The 24037-nt window shown below is 46.2% G+C and overlaps 2 long non-coding RNA genes across 2 annotated transcripts; both read left to right on the plus strand.

Annotated features, from left to right (window-relative positions):
• Positions 1-9404: 9404 nt before the first annotated feature.
• Positions 9405-10985, plus strand: LOC309866148. Its single transcript, XR_014312465.1, has 2 exons — positions 9405-9501; positions 10681-10985. It is a non-coding gene; the product is annotated as an uncharacterized lncRNA (long non-coding RNA).
• Positions 10986-13422: 2437 nt separating this feature from the next.
• Positions 13423-21770, plus strand: LOC309866157. The gene is made up of 2 exons (XR_014312468.1): positions 13423-13605; positions 21445-21770. It is a non-coding gene; the product is annotated as an uncharacterized lncRNA (long non-coding RNA).
• Positions 21771-24037: the final 2267 nt, after the last annotated feature.

Genomic DNA, 24037 nt, shown 5'->3' on the forward strand with positions numbered 1-24037 from the left:
TGTGTGGGGCACTGTGCCGGGTGGCCTGGGGACAGAGCTCTCTTTGTCTGAGCACAGGAAGCAGCTGAGCCCGGAGGATGGAGCACATGGGCGGGGAGTTTGGCCAGATGCCCGGGCATGAGGCTGGGAGGTGGTGGGTCCTGGAGGGGCAGGGGAAGACCCAGAGGAGGTCAGAAGCAGGCCAGGAGGAGCAAAGAGAGCAGCCGAGCCCTGAGCACTTCCCCATCTGGTTCTCGGGACACCACAAGACCCCCCAGTTCATGGAGTGCTCCCTGTGTGCGGGCTGAACCCTCATCACAGACCCCTGAGGCGGCTCTGCTATCTTCCCCATTGCATGGTGGGGAAACTGAGGCACAGAGTCTCCAAGTCACTCACCCCAGTCTCCCAGCCAGTAAAGAACCCAGGCGGACTCGAACCCAGGCCGCAAAGCCCCAAGCCGCAGTCTGCTGGGCGAGGGGAGGTAGCAGAGTGCTGTGTCTTTCTGATACATATGCATGTACTCTTTTTTCTTTAACAGTAAACACAAATGTTAGCGCCTGTGTACATTGTTCCGTCCTTGTTTTTCATTTCTTCTTTGGAAAAACTTATTTTACTCGTAAACTAAATAAGTGCCTCTCGATGATTGTCTTTTTTCTTTTTTTTACTGTTTTTATAAAATTAAGGTAACGTTCAAATAACATAAAATTAGACATTTTAGGGGTGCCTGGGTGGCTCAGTGGGTTAAAGCCTCTGCCTTCGGCTCAGGTCATGATCTCAGGGTCTTGGGATCGAGCCCCACATCGGGCTCTCTGCTCAGCAGGGAGCAACCCCCTGATCTCGGGGTTGTGGGTTCGAACCCCACATTGGGTGTAGCAATGACTTAAAAATAAAATCCTAGAGGCGCCTGGGTGGCTCACTGGGTTAAGGGTTGGACTCGGTCTCAGCTCAGGTCTTGATATTAGGGTCTTGGGTTGAAGCTCTGCACTGAGCTCCATGCTAGGCATGGAGCCTACATAAAACAAAACCAAAAAAAAAAACAGTAAAAATAAATAAATAAGTGGAATCATATAAAATGTCAGCTTTTGATCTGGCTTCTTTCCCTAGACAGAATGATATCAAGGTTCCTCTGCCTCGCAGCAAATGTGGGTGTTTTGTTCCTCTTAATGGCTGAACAGTATTCTGTTGTTGGGATGGATCCTAGTCTGCGTGTCTGCTCACCAGCGGACAGATGTCTCGGTTGTTTCCACCTTTTGATCATGGCGACTAGTGCCACACGAATGTACTTGCTCTTTTCATGTCTTTTTTTTTTTTTTAAGATTTTATTTTTAAGTCATCAGTACACCCAACATGGGGCTCGAACTCACGATCCCAAGATCAAGAGTCTCATGCTTCACCTACTGAGCCAGTGGGGCGCCCCCTCCTCTTTTTCACTTCTTAAGACATCTTGGTCCTAGTTCTGTGTTAGTTTGGAGAGAACTTGCTCATCCTTCTTTACGTCTACGGGGGGCTCCATGGATGAGCTGAACTGTCCTTTATTTAGTTACTCATCTCCTGACGCACCTGCCGGCGTTGAACCTTTTGTAAATTTCAGCATTTCAGGAAAGAGCCTGGTACAGGTGTCATCTCACACTAGCTATCCCACGGGCTTTTTACAAATCTTTTCGCTATGGAAAATGTCAAACATATGCAAAACTAGAGAGAGTATGTAGATAGCATGGCGAACTCCTGTGGATTCATGGTTCGGCTTCCATAATTACCATCGTCACCTTCCACCCAACCAGCCTGTCTGCTGAAGGGACAATGGATAGAGTAGAGATGCCTGGGAGATGACAGCTGCCAACAGGATCAGCCACCGGGGAGCAGAAGCCCAAGAAGCCCCTGGGACTGCTATGAAGACAGAGTGACGGGGAGGGCGGGAATAGCACATCCACGGGGCATGACGAGGAGCTCTGCAGAGAGAATTAGGAGTCATCTCAGAGCTGCTGACAGCACTTAGCCTTCGGGTGGTCGAGCCATCACTCAGCCTAGGGGAAGGAAGGATGGCCACTGCTGGTGCCAGACCGCTGGCCAGGGGACCGATGGAAGAAAGGTCGCCCTGCAAAGACACTCAGAGGTGCAAGGCAGGGACCTCCAAGTGGGAAGGACTTCCCGACACCCCCGTGACAGACAAAGCAGACAGAGCCATGGAGCAATAACGGGCAAACATTTCCTGAGCTGAAGACAGACCTATGTCTCCAAAGGGAAAAGCTCCTGACTCTCAGATACCTCCCACCCCAGGACACAGCCCAGAGAAGGGACACGCTCCTGCCACATCTGGAATGTCATGACGTGGAAGATGAAGAGGAAGTCCCAGGAGAATGTTCTCATCGGGAACTGCCGAAAGGAAGAAGTCAATGGACAACCGCTCCATACTGTTGAGCGGCGAGCTGGGGTGATGCCAATAAGATGCTACCTCAACCCCACTCAGAGCAAGGTTATGAGTACCAAGGAAACCGGTGTTGGCAAGGATAAGTTGGAGCTGTGGAAAACAGCATGGTGGGTCCTCACACAGTGAAGCATCATTCATGAGCCAGCAATTGCATTTCTGGGTCTATAACCAAGAGAACTGAGGGCAGGGACTCAAATGTATATGGAGACACCCATGGTCCTGGCACTGCGATTCACAATAGCCAGAGTTGAAGCAATCCCAGTGACCAGGTGAATGGGTAAACAAAACGTGGTGCATCCACACAACGGAATATGATGCACGAAAAGGGAAGGAGATTTTGACACATGTTATAGCATGTGTGAACTTAGAGGGTGAACTTAGAGGACATTATACTCAGTGAACCCAACACAAAAGGACAGTTCCTATAGGGTCCCACTTCTATGAGGTCCCTAGAGGAGTCAGATCCATGGAGACAGGAAGTAGATGGTGGGAGGGGGAAGGGGGGTCAGTGTTTCATGAGGACAGAGCTTCGTTTTGGGAAGCTGAGAAAGTTCTGGAGATGGATGGTGGCGATGGTTGCCCCCCAGTGTTGACTAACCATTCCACAATGTATACGTACATCAAATCATCACACGGCCCATTTTAAATAAATATGATTATATTTGCCAATTCTTTCTCAATAAAGTCAGGGGGAATTGTAAGAATTTAAAAAGTGGGTAAGATGGTAAATTTTAGGTTCTACCTATTCCATCATGATGTTTAAAAAATGTGGAGGTCACGGGACGCCTGGGTGGCTCAGTTGGTTAAGCAGCTGCCTTCGGCTCAGGTCATGATCCCAGCGTCCTGGGATCAAGTCCCATATCGGGCTCCTTGCTCCGCAGGGAGCCTGCTTCTCCCTCTGACTCTGCCTTCCACTCTGTCTGCCTGTGCTCGCTCGCTTTCTCTCTCTCTCTTACAAATAAATAAATAAAATCTTTAAAAAAAAATGTGGAGGTCACAGTTTTACCTAGCACCAAGGTGTCCTTAGGGATACAATCCTTCTGAAGGCTCCAAGGAACAATGCCTTTCCTTGCATTTTGCACCTTCCAGAAGCTGCCTGCACTCCTTGAATTGTGGCCATCTTCAAAGCCAGCAGCGTAGCACCTTCCAATCTTCCGACCTCCTGGTTCTGAGGACCCTTGTGATGACATTGGCCCCCCAGGTAATCTAGGATGTACGCCCTTCTCCAGGTCCTTAACTGAATCCCATCAGCAAGTGTGTTCCCGTCCTAGGTAACCTATCCACAGGTCCCAGGGATCAGGATGCTGGAGGTGTGCTCCTTAGCCTACCACAGTGAGTTCCCCATTCAGCACTAGGTCCCAGGAATGAGCAAGACATGGAGTCCGAGCTCTGTGTCCAAGCCCTGCCTCTCGACCTCCAGACCTCGGCTCCTCCTCTTCAAAATGGGAAAGAAAATCACTCTTTTGGTCATTTTGCTGCAAAAATCAGGTGAAATCAAGCGGGTGGAAATGTGCAGTGTCCACATGGTCAACCCAAGACACAGGCGATCGGTGACCCAGGCCTGGGGTCAACATTTCTTCCTGCCACAAATACTTATTGACCACTTACTGTGTACTAGGCACTGCTGACAGGAAGGCAAGCAGAAATAGACCTTGACCTCCTGTAGAGCCTGGGGAACATTCATTCAGCTGACGTTCATTGAGTGCCTACTGCATACCAGGCACTGTTCTAGGGGCTGTGGGTTGGCGGGGGGTGGGATGCATCATCAAACATAGCACACATTCCTGGAATTAACATTCTAGTCGAGGTAATTGCCACAGAAGGAAGGTGCCCAGTGCCCACCCTTAAGCGGGGTGGGGGGGCATCAGGAGAGGTTTCTCTAAGGCAGTGACCCTCGCTCTGAGATTGGCCAGACAAGGAGTTAAACTGAGAGCAAAGAGTAGAGCATCCTAACAAGAGAGAACAGCATCAGCAAAGACCCTGGGTGAGTTTGTGTGGCTAGAGCACACGGAACAAAGGAAAGAGGAGGGAGAGGGGAACTGTGGGGACATCCTTGCTATTTCAAGGTCAGCAGGGATCCATCTAGGGCTTTTTGTGGAAGGTGATCACAAGTGGGTTCTGCAACACCTGGGACCACTGGGCCAGGTGTGGGTTAGTCCTGCTAGGGAGGTGGGACCTGGGCACCCACCCTTAGCCCTGCCATCTGCACCCATCTCTCCGGGGTTCTGGGATCTGGCCAGCCTGTCTCCCAGGGGTCCCATTCACGTCCCGCTGCTCTCAGCATCTCTCCTTGCAGCTTCCTGCCCCGTCCCCCAAACTTCCTGGATGCCATTAGTTCAGTCAACCCCTATTGGGCATCTGTGTGCCAGATGATATACATTTATTATCACTTTGAGTTCCCCCAATAATCCCAGACAAAGGCATGAAACCCAAGGTCAGAACCTGAAGGCAGCAAGCAGCTACGGATGGTTTCAGGCAGGAGCCACTCAAAGTTGGGAGGACTGTCCAGGAGGGTGGTGTTGATCGGACCTGCCGCTAGGGGGCACTCGAGTCCTCCTATGGATGGTCTCCAAAGCTACTCTGCGCAGATTGGTGGCTACTGGCCACAGGGTGAGCGCTTGAAATGTGGCCAGTCCGAATCCAAATGTAAGCATAAAAATACACACCAGAGTCCGAAGACTTCGTAAAAGAAAAAGAATGTAACACGCTTCGCTAAGCCCTTTAAAAAATACTGTGACATGTTGAGATGATGATCTTTGGGGCACACTGGGCTAAGTAAATTACATTATTAAAATTTCATTGGTATCTTTTTTAAAAAAAGTTTATTTATTTATTCTTTTAGTAATCTCTGCATCTAACATGGGGTTTGAACTCCCCACCACAGGATCAAAGTCACATGCTCTTCTGACTGAGCCAGGCAGACACCCCTTTAATTTCTTGTAAGACAATACAAGAGTGTTTGTTTCTACCAAATCAAGCCGGCTTTAGAGAGAAGTTACTATTTTCAGCTGTTGTAAGGGAGCAAATGACCCTCTTTTTCTCTCATTTCCTCTTATATTGTTCATCCTTCAAGTTAACCATCTACAGTGTTTCTGGCCAGGCTCTACCCCTCACTCACTGGGCAAAAGTCCATATTCATAGACCAAAAGTAGAGACGGGGTCATATAAATAGGTAATCATACTGGATACACTTTTTCACCCAAGATATCCATGGAAACTGCTCAGACCCTCTGCTAAGGTCCAAATTCACTCCTTTTAATTTCTTAATGATCTTCCCTATATGGTGTAGATGAACCAATAATTTATTCAGCCACATCCTCAAGGACAGGTCTCCACTCAGTTTATAGGTTTTATTCTCTCCATGATCAAAAAGAAAAAGAAACAAACAAAAAACCAAAGTAGGGGTGCCTGGGTGATTTAGTGGGTTAAGCCTCTGCCTTCGGCTCAGGGTTGTGGGATCGAACCCTGCATCGGGTTCTCTCCTCAGCGGGAAGCCTGCTTCCCCCTCTCTCTCTGCCTGCCTCTCTGCCTACTTGTGATCTCTCTCTCTCTGCCAAATGAATAAATAAAATCGTAAAAAAAACATTGCAATAGATATTTTTATACCTATGCCTATATGCACTTAATGATTCTATTTCTAAGGGAAAGATTTCGAGGAGTGAGATGTTAAGTGAAGGGCTTGTGTGTTTTTAATTTGAATAGACTTTGTCAGGTCCTAGGTATCAACAAATCGATTCCAAAGTTTGTAGAGAAAAGCAAAGCCCTAGACTAGGGGCGCCTGGGTGGCTCAGTTGTTAAACATCTGCCAGATCTGCTCAGATCATGATCCTGGGGTCCTGAGATCAAGCCCCACATCAGGCTCCCTGCTCAACGGGAAGCCTGCTTCTCCCTCTTCCCGCCCCCATTCCCCCCACTTGTGTTCCCTCTCTCGCTCTCTCTTTCTGTCAAATAAATAAAATCTTTAAAAAAAAAAAAAAGACCTAGACTAGCCAACACAATACTAAAGAATAGAGTCGGAGGATTGACACTACCAATGTCAAGACTTTCTATAAAAGCTTCAGTAATAAGGACTATAGTGTTGGCAAAAGAACAGACAAATAGATCAATGAAGCTGAACAGAAAGCCCAGAAATAGAGCCGCACAGATAAAGGCAACTGATCTTTGACACAGAAGCAGCCCTTTCAACAGAGGGTGCTGGGAGAATTGGATGTCCATAGGCACAAAAATGAGTCTAGACACACACCTTACACCATTCACAACAATGAACCCAAAATGGATCATAACGAGGTACCTTGAATTAGCAAATTCAGAGACAGAAAGTTGAATCTGGGTTACCAGGGGCTGAGGGGGAGGGGAGTGGAGAGTTATTATTTAACGAGCACGGTTGCTATTTGAGATGATGAAAAGTTCTGGAAATAAAGAGTGGTGTGGCTGCCCAGCCTTGTGAATGTTATGGATGCCCCTGAGTTATACACTTACAAATGGCTAAAATGATAAGTTGTTTACTATGTATATTTTATCGCACACACACGAGCACACACACACATAGGGATCATAGATTTAGATGTAAAATGAAAATCTATACAACTTCTAGAAGGAAACATGGGGAAAAAATCTAGGGGATCTTGGGTTTGGCAATAGGTTTTTAGATAACAGCATTAAAAGAATAATCCATTAAAGTTAAAAAAATGTTGAACTTTAATAAAATTAAAATTTTGCAGGGGGGAGGGGGATGCCAGCTGGCTCAGTCAGGAGAGCATACAACTCTTTTTTTTTTTTTTTAAAGATTTATTTGTTGGGGCACCTGGGTGGCTCAGTGGGTTAAAGTCTCTGCCTTTGGCTCAGGTTGTGATCCCAGGGTCCTGGGATTGAGCCCTACATTGGGCTCTCTGCTCAGCAGGGAGGCTGGTTCCCTTCCTCTCTCTGCCTGCTTTTCTGCCTACTTGTGATCTCTGTCTGTCAAATAAATAAACAAAATCTTTAAAAATATTTATTTATTTATTTATTTGAGAGAGAGAGAGCAACCTTGGGGTGGGGGAGGGGCAGAGGGAGAGAGAAATGTCAGCAGACTCTGTGCTCAGTGTGGAGCCCAATGTGGGGCCTGATGTGGGGCTCCATCTCCTGACCCTGAGATCAGGACCCTGAGATTCCTACCTGAGCTGAAACTAAGAGTCGGCTGCTTAAGTGACTGTGCCACCCGGGTGCCTGGAACAAATGACTCTTGATTCCGGGGTCATGAGTTTGAGCTCCACACAGGGTGTAGAGGTTACTTAAAAATAAAATCTAGGGGTGCCTGGGTGGCTCAGTGGGTTAAGCCGCTGCCTTCGGCTCAGGTCATGATCTCGGGGTCCTGGGATCGAGTCCCGCATCAGGCTCTCTGCCCGGCAGGGAGCCTGCTTCCTTCTCTCTCTCTCTACCTGCCTCTCAGTGTACTTGTGATTTCTCTCTGTCAAATAAATAAATAAAATCTTTAAAAATAAATAAATTAATTAATTAAAAAATAAAATCTAAAAGAAAAATCAATTTGCTCTGCAAAAGTTGCCCTTGACAAGTCATAAATGGGAAGAATTGGCATCCAAAATCGATATTGTCAGGGTAAAGAATTCAAATTTCCACCAACCATGTATGAGTGCACTTTTCCCCACAGCTTCACCAGCAATGAGGGTTTGCACTTTTAAAAGTTTTTCCCAGTTTGAGAAAGCAGTATCTCACGGTTATCTCAATATGCATTTTCTGACTCCCAGCCCCGCTGAGCACTTCTTCATGATTTTGAGTGACTTGGATTCATTTCTCTGTACACTACTTATTCACGTTGTGTCTTCTTCTTCTTTTTTTTTTTTTGAATCATTTTTTTCTCAATTTATACTCTTTGTCATCTGATTTACTTGCTTCAAAATTTTGTGGTATCTTTTACCACCCAGAATTCTCTTTGCTCCTAAGGAAACTCTCTTTTGTCCTCAGATTGTACACATAGTCACTTAGATTTCCCAGAAGAACTTTTATCCTTTTGTATTTGAGTACTGGCCCTATCTGGTCTATATTTTTGCTTATCGTTTCAACAATAAACAAAGGCTTTACTAAGGGTCTACTTGTTTTTTGCAGGTGGATGTTCAGAATTGGGCCAACACCATTTTTAAAATAAATCACCCTAAAAATAGAATAAAGTAAAATAAAATAAATCACCCTATTTCCTGAGAATTAAAATACCACTTTCCTCATATATAGATTTTCATATATACTGGGATATGTTCCTGGACTTACATCCTTTTTCTTCTTCTTTCTTCTAAAGATTTTATTTATTTATTTACTTATTTACTTATTTTGAGAGAGAGAGAGAGAGAGAGCATGAGCAGGGGTTGGGGCAGAGGGAGAAGGAGAAGCAGACTCCCCAGGAGAAGGGCCCCTACACAGGGCTCTATCCCCAGATCCTGGTGACCCGACCGAAGGCAGACGGTCAACCAGCTGAGCCACTCAGGTGCCCCTAGAATTTTTCTACATTCTCAAGTGCTCTGTACTCCTCTGTCCTGTCATTGTTAAGCTTTGGAATTGAGGTCATGAAATGGAATTCATAAAATGAAGTTACAGATGCATCGTAAGAGTTTTCTGTATTCTCCCCTAGCACAACTGACCTCATCAGATGTTCCCCTTGGGTCAGTGATCAAAATGTGCATTTGTCTCAGAAATCGTTCATTTCCAGGGTGCCTGGGTGGCTCAATGGGTTAAAGCCTCTGCCTTCCGCTCAGGTCATGGTCTCAGGGCCCTGGGATTGAGCCCTGCATTAGCCTCTTTGCTCAGCAGGGAGCCTGCTTCCCCCCTCTCTCTCTCTGCCTGCCTCTCTGCCTATTTGTGATCTCTGTCTGTCAAATCAATAAATAGAATCTTAAAAAAAAAAAAAAAGGAATTGTTCATTTCGTCTCGCTTTTTCAGAATGTTGCCTGGACCTGCATGGAGCGATCTCTTATTTCATGTTTACCTGGAGACTGAGACCTTAGCTCCTAATCTTGTTTACATTTCTGCTCTGAGTTTTTAAAATTAACCAGGGTGGTAAGAGGTTATCTGTTCCTGGGTCTCCTCAAAAGAATCTACTTTCTTAGGTATGTGTTCACCTTTTTTTCTCTATTTGATTCATTTGGGTTTTTTTCATCTCTAATCCATTCCGTTCTTACTACTTGGGCTACATCTCCTTCCTATATTTGTTTCGTTCTTTGTCTGATTCGTGAAGGCAGGTTTGTGTTTCCTTCATGGTCCCTTTCTTTAATAAAGGGGTGATTAAGGCTCTGGATATTTCTCCAAGAGTAGTTTTATCAGTTTCAGGGATTCCTTTCTTTTCTTTTCTTTTTAAGATTTATTTATTTATTGGTCAGAGAGAGAGAGAGCACAAGCAGGGGGAGCAGCAGGCTCCCCACTGAGCAAGGAGCCCAATGCAGGACTCGATCCCAGAGCCCTGGGATCATGACCTGAGCAGAAAGCAGATGCTTAACCAACTGAGCCACCCAGGTATCCCAGGGGATTTCTATATAAAATGTTCTCTTCAGGCCCGCCAGTCTGGCCCAGTTGGAAGAGCACATGACTCTTGATCTCTAGGTTGTGAGTTTGAGCCCCACATTGAGTATAATGATTACCCCAAAATAAAATCTTTAGGGAGAAAAAAGTTCCTTTTACTGTTTACTAAATAGTGCCCAAGTTCCCCTCTTGGCTTCCTGTGTCATTCAAGACACTGTAGGGCAGGTTTGGGGAAGGGAGGGCGGCCAGAGTGTGGGGGCAAGGATCAGGGTTTTTCTCCCTCTGTTCATTCGCTTTATCTCTTCCATTGGAGAATCCCACCCTTTGTAGAGAATCTGGGCGTATCTCTTTCTTTGTCCCTGATTCTGCCAGATGTATACCGTCCTGTGTGCACGAGTCTTACCTCGACCCACACGGTTCTGTATTATCTCTAGCTCTCGTTTCTTCCTATCTCAATTGGCATTTTGCTTTTTGTTTGACTCAGAATCTGCATGCGTTTATTTATGGATTTTCTTGAGATACAATTCACACACCATAAAATCTATCCTTTGAAGTGTACAATTTGGTGGTTTTTACTCGATTTGCATGGTTAATTCCAGAACGTTCTCATCTAATGAAAAAAAAAAAAAAAAACTCATTTCCCCCGTGCCATCACTCCTGAACCCCTCATCTGCTTTCTGTCTCTGCGGATTTGCCGGTTGTGGACGTTTGCTATCCATGGAATCCTACAGTATGTGACCGTGATTCACGGCTGCCTTCTTCCACTGCAGTCCTCAAGACTCGCCCCCCCACTGAAATGAGACTTTATGGCTGGATGAGACTCAGGATGTGGAAGGATGTGACGACATCATCCACTCATCGGTTGACAGGCATGTGGACTGTTTCCATGTTTTAGCTGTTACGAAGCCCTGGGTTAGGAAGATCCTCTCACAGAGCTTCTGGGGAGTCTGGTCTGTTCCCTCTAGCTCCCCACAGGACCCCGGGCTGTACAACCCCACCTTCGCCACCCACTCCCTCAGCGAGGGAGCCCAAGCCCTTCCAAACCCCCACCAAGCAAAAACAATGATGCAATGAACTTGGCTGTTTCTCTTTTTTATTTTAAAAACCAGCATTCTGTTCTTACGCTCTTGATCTAATCAGTACATCTTCTGCTCTTTCTCTGAAGAGAATCATGGTGGGGTTCTGTTGCTTTTTCTGTCGCTTTTTGCATTTTATCCCCCTGACGTTGTTTGTTTGTTTGTTTGTCCGGTGTTTACGCTGGTTTCTGCCTTTCGTTTTGATAGTGTCTCCAAATCTTGTATTTGGATGCGAGGCACAGGGGCTGACAGTGATGGGAGCGGGGGTTCATATTGGTGGGGGATTTCACTGAAGCTGAGCCCCTCCTCTTTATGGGTCAGTCCCTAGAGATTTTCTCTGGGACCATTAGGTTTCCCCAGACAGGACTCCAGTCTCCTGGGCTGATGGGGTGGAGGGAGCACCCTTGGCTTTCTTGGGACCCAGCAGGGAAGGGGCTAGAGACCTCCAATACAGAAGTTTCACCCCATCCCTTGTTTTGTTTTGTTTTTATTTATTTAGGAAGGAGGGGCAGGGGGGGAGAGAACCTCAAGCCGACTTCCTACTAAGTGTGTAGGGGTTCAATCTCATGACCCTGAGATCATCACCTGAGCCAAAACTAAGAGTCAGACCCATAAGTGACTGAGCCACAGACACCCCCGCACACAGCATCCCTTGTTCTCGACATGGCACGTCCGCTACCTGCCTCCTCACAACCGGTTACCTCTCAGATGGAAGCTAATTTCACCAGAGAATCAACTTCCTCCCTGCCATTTCTTCAAATCCTAGTTCTTCTCCTCAGTAGTCTTTCATTGGATGCCAACTCACTGATCAGCACCATCGGAGACACCGGCAGTACACGCTGAGCAAAGCAGGTCATTCCTCCCACCAGGAGTGTGCCCATTCTGGTTCCTTCTGGAACCTTCTCTACTGACCATTCTAGTTCCTTCTGGAAACTTCTTTATTGGAATACTTGGATTTAACCTCCATGTCCCTTAAAATTTTTCCTTCCATAGTTCCCATCTCTCATTAACTAGCCTTATCCATGTCTGGTTCCTTTTCCAACTACATTTTTTGTTTCATGATAATAGACCTTTTCCCGTGTCAATAAATAGATACGCAGCCATCTTTTTTTTTTTTTTAGTGATCATATAGTACTCTACTACTTGACCATACCATTATATACTTAACCAATACTCTATTATTGGGCACTTAGGTGCTTTCTGATTTATTACCATTGTTATAATAGATATAACTATATTATATATATATAACTATATTGTGTACATATTATTATATATAATTACATATAGTTATTTAACTACGTTACATATATATTTTATGTATATGTAGAATATATATACATAAATATGTTATATGTAGGTAGTATGCATATATGTTATATATTACTATATATTCTATATATTATATATGTTGCTAAAACTCTAATTCTTTAATTTTTATCTTAGAATGAAGACCTAAAAGTAGAATTTCTGGGTGAAAGGCCATTTATTAAACTTTTGGATACGTGTTGTCAGTTGCATTCCAGAAACATCCAACCCCAAACGGGCCAAGTGGGGGCTCCAGCGAGTGAACCCCACAGCCCCTTGCAAGTCAAATACCATCCTGGGGAGAAAAATTAACAATCTACAAGCAGCAGACAAGCTGGCCAGGAGCACAGCCCTTTGCTGGAGACTGTGTGTGGCCCCACGCAGGAAGGATGAGATCTGCCCGGATTGGAAAGCAGCGGCAGTCCTACTGGGGTCATCCATGTGTCAGTGCGGGACACAAGGAACCATCTTCCCAGAACCCAGAAAAGGAGCAAAGAATTCTGGCTGGAATTAGGAGGCCCAGCCATGGATGGGACTCTGCTCCCGTGAACTCTTCTCCACTTACACCACTCATAGACCGGATGCCTGGTTTCCCTTTGGTGTCCGAGGCTTTAACTGGGCTGAAGAGAGGGTCCTTGAGTCTGGAGAGGTGTACAGGCTGGATGCCTCTGCTCTATCAGCATCTGATCCATAGCTCTAGCCCCTTGGGTTCAAGCTCTCTGGGCTCTGATCTCCCATCTGGAAAATGGAAATGATAATCCGTGCCCCCGGGTCCCCGTACGGACTTGAGGTCACATACGAGTGGGGGATGTTAAGAGTCAGAATAGGGTTTTCCTGTGCCAGGCACTGCCTTTCTCTTTACACACATTATCCAGTTCCCAGCCAGCCCCTTACACAATGTGCGGGTACCACTGCCACCCCAACTTTGCACAAAAGCAAACTTTGAGGCTCAAAGAGGTTGAATAAGCTACTCAAGGCAGCCCGCCTGGCACACAGACCCCACAGCCCACACCTGTGACCCCTGTGTGCTCCTGCCTTTCAGGAAGTACAGGTTTTTGCCGCCTACACAAAGCCACCCAGGGTTGTTTACTTATTTTTATGAAGTAATCTTCACGCCCAACATGGGGCTCGACCTCACCAACCACAAGATCAAGAGTCACATGCTCTGCAGACTGAGGCAGCCAGGCTCCCCAAAGGCACCCCGTGTTAGAGCTGGGGGCTTCCTGTCCCTTCCCCTGGGGGAGCTTAGACACATCACAACCAGTCCAACAGTGATCATCGACTACTACGTCTGAACTCCCACCGACCCTGGTAAGGTCCAGCCTGGGGGCCCCACATCTCCCTTCTGGCCTCTGATTCTGACTCAGGTCATGATCTCAGGGTCATGATATGCAGCCCTGCAGTGGTCTCTACGCTGGGAGTGGAGCCTGCTTAAGATTCTCTCTCTTGGGGCGGCTGGGGGGCTCAGTCATTAAGCGTCTGCCTTCGGCTCAGGTCGTGATCCCAGGGTGCTGGGATCAAGGCCCGCCTTGGGCTCCCTGCTCAGCAGGAAGCCTGCTTCTCTCTCTCATTCCCCCTGCTTGTGTTCCCTCTCTCACTGTGTCTCTCTCTGTCAAATAAATACATCTTTAAAAAAAAAAAAATTTTCCAGATGGACGCATTAGCTCAGAGGAAAAAGTCAGATAAAGACAAATAGATTGTATGATCTCCATTATATATGGAGTATTTACAAAGTCAGGACAACAACAAAAGCAAAACAGAGGAAGAGTGGTGGTTAACCAGAGACTGGGGGTGGGGGAAATGGTGAGATATTATAGAAACTTCTAGTTATAATTTTAAAAGCTTGGGGATCTAAGGTCCAGCCTTACGATTACAGCTAGCAACACTGTATCATACACTTGAAATGTTGCTAACACACCGCAAGGAAAGAAACGGTTTGTAAGTCTGTGTCACAATGGGAGTGGTAGCTAACGTGGTTATGCTGGGAAACATTTCGCAACGTATCAAATTGACACATTGTACACCTTAGGTACACCTGCATCAGAGCCGGTGCAGGGCCCTCTCTCTAAGCAGGCACACAGATCTCACATGCGAAGCTGGTCTTGGGGCTCCCTTTAATAGAAACAGGGCACAATGTGCTTGAGTGCCCCCAGCTAGGAAGCCACAGCACTGCCGACACCTGTCTCATCCGTGCACACATGGGCTGCCTCTGAGAGGTGGGAAGGAGGTCCTGCACTTTCACTTGGGCTTCCAGTCCCTACCGGCCAGCTCAGCACCAACAGCTGGTTCTCCTTCAGCGCGCGTTGTTTTTGTAAATTTGAATTGACACTTAGAATTGATGTGTGGAGAAAGGGTAGAGGTGAAGAGAACAGAGAAGTGTTGGTTCACATGTGTTCTTCCTCTAGCACTTTTTCACAATTAAAGAGAAGTCTGAACAACATATGGAAAATCTGATTTTAAGAGAATTATTAAATTATTATTTTAAAAGACTTTTTTATTAAAAAGAAAAAAAATATGAAGAGCTATAAAAAAAAAAATAAAATGCCCTCCCACCGGGCAAGTAGAGGCTGGATTTTGTGGCTGAGTTTTTTGTTGGGTTCTGTGGCTCGGTTTTGTGGCTACAATCCGTGGCTGGATTCTGGGGTTGAATCTGTGTTGAGTTCTATGGCTGAGTTTTGTGTTGGGTTCCACGGCTGGGTTCCCCAGCTGGATTCTGTGGCTGGGTTTTGTATTGGGTTTCATGGCTGGCTTTCATGTTGGGTTCTATGACTAGGTTTCACGGCTGGGTTTTCCTATGGATTTCATGGTTGGGTTCCATGGCTGGGTTTCACAGTTGGGTTCCATGGCTGGGATTCATGGTTGGGTTGCATGGCTGGGTTTCACGGTTGCGTTCCATGGCTGGGTTTCGTGGCTGGCTTTCATGTTGGGTTCTGTGGCTAGGTTTCATGGCTGGGTTTTGCTTTGGATTTCATGGTTGGGTTCCATGGCTGGGTTTCATGCTTGGGTTGCATGGCCGGATTCTGTGGCTGGGTATTGTGTTGGGTTCCATGGCTAGGTTTCATGTTGGGTTCCATGCTGTGTTCCATGGCTGGGGTTCTGTGACTGGGTTTTGTGTTGGGTTCTGTGGCTAGATTTCATGGCTGGGTTTTTTGTTTTTTTAAGATTTTATTTATTTATTTGACAGAGAGAAAGAGAAACCACAAATAGGCAGAGAAGCAGGCAGAGAGGGAGGGGGAAGCAGGCTCCCTGCTGAGCAGAGAGCCTGACGACGTGGGTCCCAGGACCCTGGGACCATGACCTGAGCCAAAGGCAGAGGTTTAACCCACTGAGCCACTCAGGCGCCCCACATGGCTGGGTTTTGTGTGGAGTTCATGGCTGCATTTCACAGCTGTGTTCTGTGACTTGGTTCCATGGCTCACTTAGGGCTTCAATAGCTTTGACACCTTCTGCTCTCTTGCCTGGGGAACTTTCAAGGTGAAGACATTGCAAAGACATTTTGTCCTACTTTGAAACAATAAATGAATAAAGACAACCACAGGCCAGATCAGATTTAAACTGGGTTAAAAGTGGCCTTAGACGCAAATGCCATCACCACAAAGGAGGAGGCAGGCAGGCACCGGGTTTTGAGCCTGGAGAAGGACTGGCACAGATGCCAGGGAAGGGTTACCTGGAGTAAGGGTTTGGCCAGGACACCAGCCGGTTTTCTTAGTGCTCTGGGTACAAAGTGCCATGAGTTGTACTGCTCTCCCCTCAACCCCATTTTCCCCCAATTATCTTTATTAAATATAATATTTAATATATATTTAATGTATATTGTAATGAATATCCTGCTCTAACATTAGTAATGTATTATTTGTATATTACATAAACATATAAATAATATCCCATTAGTTTTGAAATGTGAGTTTTCAGAACACCTGATTTTTCATGAATGCATTAGGATGTTTCAGTAGAAGCACCTGGTGTGTCAAGCACCTACTGTGAGTGAGACACTTTCTAGGTGCTGAGGACAGCACAGCGAACCATCCAAACCCTCCTGCACGTGGCATTCCAGTGGGGGATGGGGCAGACTGTATTCTCCAAAAAGAGCTGTAACAATCTTGACCATGCAACTTGCTCTTCTTCAGCACGAACTTGTCACCCCTGGACAAGAGCCGGGGATCTAGGTCTCCCCCGCTTTTTTTTTTTTTTTTTTAAGATTTTATTTGTTTGACACACAGAGAAAGAGAGATCACAAGTAGGCAGAGCAGCAGGCAGAGAGAGGTGGGGAAGCAGGCTCCCTGCTGAGCAGAGAGCCCGATACAGGGCTTGATCCCAGGACCCTGGGATCATGACATGAGTCGAAGACAGAGGGTTTAACCCACTGAGCCATCCAGGTGCCCCTAGGTATCCCCTCTTGAAGCTGGGCAGAACTGTGTCTACCTTAGCCACTAGAGTGCAGTGGAAATGACGTTAGACCCCATGACTGAGTCATAAAAGGTGATGCAGCTCCTACCCGGGTCCCTCTTGGGGCGCTCCCTCTTAGAACCAGCCGCCATGATGTGAGGAAGCCCAAGCCACGGGGAGGGGCCACAGACAGGTGCTGTCCACAGCCCCAGCTGAGTTCCCAGCCAGTGGCCAGCATCCACAGCCACTGAGGTGAGCCAGGAAGCCTGGAAATTACTCCAGTCCCCCGTAAACAGAACCGTAAACCGTAAATAAGAACCACCCAGCTAGACCCACTCAACCCCCCAAATTGTGAGAGATAATATGTTTTGTTACCATATTCTCTAGAACCAGGAGAGACAGCTATCAAAGAGACAAACAAGTGAGTTTCAGCCAGGGATATGGGGATATGAAAGCAGAGTGATGGGACTGAGTGGGCTGTTTTAGATGGGGGAATCCGGGAGGACCTCTTAGAGGAGGTGACCTTTGAGCTGAGGCCTGATGGATGAGAAAGAGTGAACTATGATAAGAACGAGGAAACAGGGCTCCAGGCAGAGGGAAGAGCAAGTGCAAAGGCCCGGAGGTAGGAATGATATTGGGTGTCTGAGGAATAACAAGGCAGCCAGTGCTGTTGGAGTAGAGAGAGCAAAGGAGTGAGTAGCAGAGGGAGGTTCTGGGGGCCTTGTCGGCTGTGGTCCCTCTGAGTGTGCTGGGAAGCTGCATGATGATTTCGAGCAGGGATAGGATGAGACCCAACCCCTAACAGGGTAAGGAGGCAGGTGGGGCTGGGGCTTTCCTGGGAGGAGAGCACCAGGGTCTCAGAATGACTTTTGTGGGTCATAAGCACTTTTACCCAGGGGCCCCTTCCTTCATTTATAATGAGAATTGCATGGGTATAAAAATTAATGCACTCCAGGCCAGGTTCATGATTATGTATTCATCATTGTCTATGCGCTTTTTTTCTTCTGATCTTAAAAAAAATAAAATTTAAAACATTTTCATGAGCCCCCAATAGTATCCTGGGCCCTGGGCACAGTGCCTAAAGGATGAACCAGACCTTCAAAGCCATCCAGGTGACTGAAAGCCACATGGAGCCACAGCCGGGCATAGACCCAGACTCGATGGACAGTCAGCCAACCTGGCAACAGTCTCACCCTTGGGGAATCCCAAGTCCCGCCGGAAGCTCCCACTGATGGATGGACTGGTGGGATGATCGAGACTCAGCCAGCTTAAGAGATAGCGGTGGCAGAGAGCCCTCCGTCATACACGCTGTTGGAAAAAGTTCCAGGTGAACAAAAATTCTGCATTTTATGTGGCTAAGCCAAGAGAGTTGGCCCCTCCCAGAGCTGCTGCTATTTCCCTCCGGGAAGCCAGGACCACACAGGCAGGGGGTTCACAGAAATTATTCTCTCTGGGCATTTGGCTGCCTCCCAAGACTGGCTCAAGACATCTGCCATCCCTTGAGTCATCTCTAGGTGAGAACAGTGCTTCTCTGGGGACAGCAGCACCACAGTGGAGAGGCAGGACGGTGCAGGAGCTCCAACAGTCTTCAGAGTTGGGTGTTTAAGTTATTAGCCTCAAGGCACTGGGCAGCTTAAGGACGTCTGTGTTCTCAGCTGTGAAATGGAGGAAATAATTGTACCTACGCCCAGCGTGGAAATTGTGTAATCTAAACCAGATAGTGGTGGGTAACCCTTAGAACCACGTCTGGCATGATCCAGTGCGGACCCCATAAATGGTCTAAAAAATAAAACTAGGGAGACAAAGTGATAGCCGACCTGCTCCAGACCTGAGCAGCTGTCCTTAAATACCAGACCCTGAATTAAAATACTATGGGAAATTGGTGGGGGCCTTGACAGATCAGCTCAAATATTCCCAAGCAGGAGGGGCATCTGGTTGGCTCAGTCGGGAGAGCATATAACTCTTAATCTTGGGGTTGTGAGTTCAAACCCCAACTCTGGGTATAGAAATTACTTAAAAGTAAATTACTTAAGGGGCGCCTGGGTGGCTCAATGGGTTAAGCTTCTGCCTTCGGCTCAGGTCATGATCCCAGGGTCCTGGGATCAAGTCCCACATCAGGCTCTCTGCTCAGAGGGGAGCCTGCTTCTTCCTCTCTCTCTGCCTGTCTCTCTGCCTACATGTGATCTCTGTCAAATAAATAAATAAAATCTTTTTTTAAAAAAAGTAAATTACTTTAAAATTATTTAAAAATTACTTAAAATTTTAAAAATTAAAAATTAAAAAAATAAATTTTAAAATTAAAAAAACTAAAAAAAATTACTTAAAAATTACTTAAAAGTAAAATCTTAAAAAAAAATCCCCAGGGCACCTGAGTGGCTCAGTCAGTTGGCATCTGCCTTTGGCTCCAGTGGTGATCTCAGGGTCCTGGGATGGAGCCCTGCATTGGGCTCTCTGCTCAATAGAGAGAGTCTGCCTCTCTCTCTCCCTCAGCCCCTCCCCCCGGCTTGTGCACTCTCTCTCTCTCAAATAAATAAATAAATTCTTTTAATAAATAAATAAATAAGTCCCAAGAAGGATAAAGTGGTAAAGATAATCGAAGCAAAATGAAAAAGAGGAAGGAAGCCTTGCCAGATATGAAAACATAATAGGCAGTGGGAACCATGGAAACAATGTTGCTTTAGCAATAGGATTGGAAACCAAATTCATGGACCAAAATCTTGCATGATGCACACAGGTGTGTGTGTGTGTGTGTGTGTGTGTGTGTGTGTGTGTGTGTTTGATTTTGCAGTTAAGTATTTGGGAGACAAAAAATAAATAAAATCCTGGTCTCGTACTACATCAGAACCACTCGAATTGCATGTGGCTATGCATGACTAAGAAAGAAAGAAAGAAAGAAAGAAAGAAAGAAAGAAAGAAAGAAAGAAAGAAAGAAAGAAAGAAAGAAAGAAAAAAGGAAAGAATGAAAAGAAAAAGGAGGTTGGTTTTCCCTTCTAATAAAAAACAAGAGCTTTCCAGAAGTCCTAGCATCTATGTCCCTGTGCATCTCACTGGCCATAAACAGGTCAAGGCCCCCCTCTAGCTATAAGGGAGTCTGGGGACTTGTGTTTTAAACTGAGCAGATTGCTGTCCCGAACATAATCAATGTTCTTTTTTTTTTAAGATTTTATTTATTTATTTGACAGACAGAGATCACAAGCAGGCGGAGAGGCAGGCAGAGAGAGAAGGAAGCAGGCTCCCCACTGAGCAAAGAGCCCGATGCGGGGCTCAATCCCAGGACCCTGGGATCATGACCTGAGCCGAAGGCAGAGGCTTTAACCCACTGAGCCACCCAGGTGCCCCCAAATCAGTGTTCTTTAGTAACGAAAAATAGACAATAAATAGGCAAGCAGGGGCGCCTGGGTGTCTCAGTGGGTTAAGCCTCTGCCTTCAGCTCAGGTCATGATCCCAAGGTCCTGGGATCGAGTCCCACATCGGGCTTTCTGCTCAGCGGGGAGCCTGCTTCCCCCTCCTCCTCTGCCTGCCTCTCTGCCTACTTGTGATCTCTCTCTCTCTCTCTGTCAAATAAATAAAATAAATAAGAATCTCTAAAAAAAATAAAAATAAAAATAAATAGACAAGCAACCAAGCATCTTTGAAAAAATACCCTCAAACGAATTCCAGGCATGGAGTGGTCAACCCCCAAGATGGTCACCTGTGATCGAATGTCACCTCCTGATATTGGAGTCCCTCCCACATTAAATCAGAGGTGGGGTGCCCTGTGTGATCAACAGAATTCTCTAGAAGGACAGTATGTGAGTTCCGGGGCTAGGTCATAAACGTCGTTGCAGTTTCTGTCTTGGTCATCAGCAGGGCTAGGCAAATTTTCCCATGTGGTGCTAGATAGTAAATATTTTATGCGTCATAAACCATGTGATCCTCGTCACAATGATTCAACCTGCTAAAATTGTTCTTGCAAAAAAAAAAAAAAAAGCACCCACAGCCAACATGTAAACACATGGGCGTGCTGCTATGCCAACAGAAGTTTATAAAAACAGGCAATGGACCAGTTTTGACCCATAGGTGGTATTTTGACCACCTCCAGTCTTTCAGACTGCTTGATCCATTCAAGGAGCACCGTGGAAGGGCCCAGGTGATGGGGGGCTGAGACCTCCCCCCAATAACCGGCACCAACTTTGCCAGCCCTGTGAGCATGTCACCTTCAAAATGAGTCCAGTCCAGGGTGACATCCGGCTCTGACATCCTCTCAATTTCTGATCTGCAGAAAATTGGGAAGGAAATAAATGTTTGCTGCTATATTCAACCGCTATGTTTTAGGGTCATTAGTTACGCAACAATCAGCAATAAGCACAAGGTGGTCTCAAGAATTAAATACCTAAAAATCGAACTACACAGTTCCATGTAACTAGAAGAAAAAAGAAGGGAATAAGAGTAAATGGATTTTGAAACTCTGAGATCTCAGAGTTCATTCTAAGCTTACGAGCAGTGGGAGAGATGAGAAAGGAAGGGACTGGGTTGTCTCTCTTTAAAACTTAAAGAGCTTTACCTGAATCGATTCATGTTAATATTCCAGCCCGGAGAAGGAAAAGACCATGAACAGAGAAATCACAAATACCATGGTGAAACAGGCAGACCAGCCGTGCGGACACATGAGCAAAACACATTCAACGCCTGAATTCTCCCAGATACTCGTTGCTGGGAGGAAATGAGACATCTCGTTGTCTATTTCAATAGTGACTTTTTTTTTTATTTTTTTTTTATTTACAGAATCTCGCTTTGGCTTGCTGTTTTCAGCATAAATTGCAGCCTTCTGGAGAGCACTTGGCAACGTGTACCAAGAATCATCAAATGTTTGCCTCTTTCAAGCCAGTATTTCCACTTCTGAGAATTCACTCTGCAGAAATATGAGAAGTAGGCAAATATTTACCCACAACAATACTGGTGGTAGTATTATTTCAAGACTCAGGTAGCGCAAAGCCCGAGGTACACAGTTAAGCCAGCTAGAGTACAATAACATGACAGTTCACACCTCAAACCAACATGACACTGAAGGATAGCCAGACTGGAATTAAAATAAAACCTTCATTAAGAAATACAGGGGTGCCTAGGCGGCTCAGTCATTAACCCTCTGACATTCGATCTCAGCTCAGGTCTCCATCTCAGGGCTGTGAGTTCAAGCCCCGTGTTGGGCTCCATGCTGGACATGGAGCCTACTTTAAAAATAAAAAGATCGGCTCAGTGGGTTGGGGCCTCTGCCTTTGGCTCAGGTGATGATCCCAGGATCCTGGGTTCGAGCCCCACACCAGGCTCTCTGCTCGGCAGAGAGCCTGCTTCCCCTGCCTCTCTGCCTGCCTCTCTGCCTACTTGTGATCTCTGCCTGTCAAGTAAATGAATAAAATCTTTAAAAAATAATAATAAAGGGAATAAATAAATAAATAAATAAATGGGCACCCGGGTTGGGGGGGGTGGGCTCGGTCAGTTAAGCTTCCAGGGCTTGGTTTCAGTTCCAGGCATGATCTCAGAGTCGTGAGATGAGAGCCCCACATAGAGCTCTACCCTGAATGCAGAGTCTGCTTTGGATTCTCTCCCTCTCCACCTCTGTCCGCTCGTGCACTCCCTCTCTCCCTAAAATAAATATTTTTGGGGCGCCTGGGTGGCTCAGTCATTGAGCATCTGCCTTTGGCTCAGGTCATGATCCCAGAGTCCTGGGATCGAGCCCTGCATTGGGCTCTCTGCATAGCAGGGAGCCTGCTTCTCCATCTCCCACTCCCCCTGCTTGTGTTCCCTCTCTCGTGTCTCTCTGTCAAGTAAATAAATAAAGTCTAAAAAAAAAAATCATACAAAAAATAATAAAATAAATATTTTTGACATAAGTAAATAAATAATAACAAGGACAGGAAAAAATAACACAATGAAATCTATCACGCAGTCATCAAAAATGTTTTGAACAATTAAGAACAATATGGGAAGGTTTTTCTAACAACACAGAAAGATTTTTCTTCTTCATTTTTTTTTAAGATTTTATTTATTTGTTTGACAGACAGAGATCACAAGTAGGCAGAAAAGCAGGTAGAGAGAGAGGGGGGAAGCAGGCTCCCTGCTGAGCAGAGAGCCTGATGCGGGGCTCAATCCCAGGACCCTGAGATCATGACCTGAGCTGAAGGCAGAGGCTTTAACCCACTGAGCCACCCAGGCGCCCTCAGAAAGATTTTTCTTAATAAGACAAAGTGTTTTCACATAATTTTTATTATTATTTATTTATTTGACAGAGATCACAAGTAGGCAGAGAGACAGTCAGAGAGATGGGGGGGGGAGGCTCCCCGCTGAGCAGAGAGCCCAATGTGGGGCTCGATCCCAGGACCCAGAGATCATGGCCCAAGCTGAAGGCAAGAGGCTTAACCCACTGAGCCACCCAGGCACCCCTTCACATAATATTTTAAGAAAAAGTTTCAAGTAGCTAGAACCCAATATTTTGGCTGGGATCTCTCTGATTTAAAAATCCTGTTGCAGGGTGCCTGGGTGGCTCAGTCGGTTAAGCGTCTGCCTTCAGCTCAGGTCATGATCCCAGGGTCCTGGGATCAAGTCCTGAATCCAGCTCCTTGCTCAGCAGGGAGCCTGCTTCTCCCTCTCCTTCTGTCTGCCACTCCCCTTGCTATGTTCTCTCAATCTCTGTCAAATAAATAAATAAGTCTTTTTTAAAAAAAATCCTGTTGGTGGGGTGCCCGCCTGGCTCAGTCAGAAGAGCCCATGATTCTTGATCTCACGGTCATAAGTTCAAGCCCCACATTGGGTGTGGAGATCACTTAAAAACAAAAAATCTTAAAAAAAAAATCTTTACAAAAAAAACAAAACAAAACAAAACAAAACGGAAAAAACTCTGTTGCCCGTGGAGCAGCAGGAGTCTTATTCGCTGTTGCAAAACCGTGCGACCACTTTGGAAGACATTTTGGCAGTTTGTTCCAGAAATAAACATATCCTTACCATAAGACCCAGCAAATGCATTCTTCAGTATTTACCCAAAGGTGTTGACAGCTATGTCCACACAGAAACCCGCACACGAATGTTAGTAACAGCCTTATTCAGAAGTGCCAAAGCTCGGAAGCAACCAAGATGTCCATCAGGAGGGATTGGATAGATAAACTGTGGGACAGGCAGACAATGGAAAATTACTCGGCGCTAAGAAGGAAAGAGCCATCCAGCCACAGAAAGACATGGAGGGGGCACCTGGGTGGCTCAGTTGGTTAGGCAACTGCCTTCAGCTCAGGTCATGATCCCGGAGTCCCAGGATCGAGTCCCGCATCGGGCTCCCAGCGCCATGGGGAGTCTGCTTCTCCCTCTGACCTTCCCCCCACTCATGATC

This window comes from Mustela nivalis (assembly GCF_964662115.1).
Source record: "Mustela nivalis genome assembly, chromosome: 1".
Classification (NCBI taxonomy): Eukaryota; Metazoa; Chordata; class Mammalia; order Carnivora; family Mustelidae; genus Mustela; species Mustela nivalis.